The sequence below is a fragment of the Morone saxatilis genome, unplaced genomic scaffold (assembly GCF_004916995.1).
Source record: "Morone saxatilis isolate NCDOM2014 unplaced genomic scaffold, NCSU_SB_2.0 Contig3, whole genome shotgun sequence".
Taxonomy (NCBI): domain Eukaryota; kingdom Metazoa; phylum Chordata; class Actinopteri; family Moronidae; genus Morone; species Morone saxatilis.
The window spans coordinates 18,325,480-18,326,715 of NW_023339873.1; positions in this window are offsets into that span (position 1 = coordinate 18,325,480).

A 1,236-nucleotide genomic window follows, 5' to 3' on the forward strand; every position below is an offset into this window, starting at 1 on the left:
GGCTTTTAATAAGCAAGTTTCTTGGTTTTCTTAGCTTTATCTTGTTCCCCTCGCTGCTTTCTGCTGTACTTGCTTTGTGCTGCATTTCTTTGAGATTAGTTGTCAGTGGATGGGACTGTGTTGTATTTTGCTCTTACAGTCCACAGCATTCTTGTCTTTGTGTTACCAAGATAACAAAAAAGAGCATTTTTTTTGGGTTCTTTCAAGACCGCAAATTTAAAGCTCTCTTGACATTTGGATTGGCAAAGTAGGTATTTAATTAGAAATAGCTTCTACAGTTCAACAATAAAACAATAAATTCCACAGTTTGCACTATATTCCATGTGGCTTCTTCATCAACTCTCTCACACTGATGACATTAAACCTACATTCACTGATTTTTTTTGCCCACTAGGCAGTAGTGGAAATATTATCCTTTAAGGTAATGGTGAAGTGAAGTGAACATGTTAGTAGTTACGGAGTGACATTATCATTCATTTGCAGTCTTGTTTCTGGCCATTTTGCAAATGTAAATCCCATACTCACTGTCTTTTAGCTCTGTTTGTAGTCTCTACCAACTCCTGAGGGACAAACCTCTCTCTTTAGCTGCAAAATGCTCCACTATGTTCACCACATTGACGCTAGCATTGCCGTTATGTTGTTAGGTGCTGGGCAGTGTTCCGTAAAGTTGCCGGCCAGAAAGCTAAACAATAAACTGAAACTTGCTATGAAGCTCCATAAAGTTTGTGGGAAGCTCCATATTCAGGGGCTCATTTCCTGTAGGTTCATCACTATGAGCAACCCCTTTCACATTGTTACATTGTTTACACATTGTCATACATTCTTATTATAAAAATAGCGACTGTAGCTGCTTGAGGGTTGATGACATAACAGGCCGAATTGGTGACCTGGCAAAATCTGGAAAAATTCAAGTTCTAGTTAATAGCCTTCTTCCTGTTTTATCTGTTCTGGGATGTTTACTCCTCCTTGGCAATGTGTTTTGCAGGATTGTACATCATGTCATTCAATAATAATTTATTTTAAGGGGAAAAAGCTCTCTAACTAGCTTGCTATCCGTCGGTTACTTAGTGTTAACTGTCATTTACTAAGCTCATTAGTTTGGTTGCTAATAAGACACATTCTCACATCTTATTCAAAAGGCATATTAATATTGTATTTGACTCTTGTCTCATAACTGTCTGCAAACTGTTCATCTTATTGGAGCAGTTTATACCATAAATAATAATAATAATAATA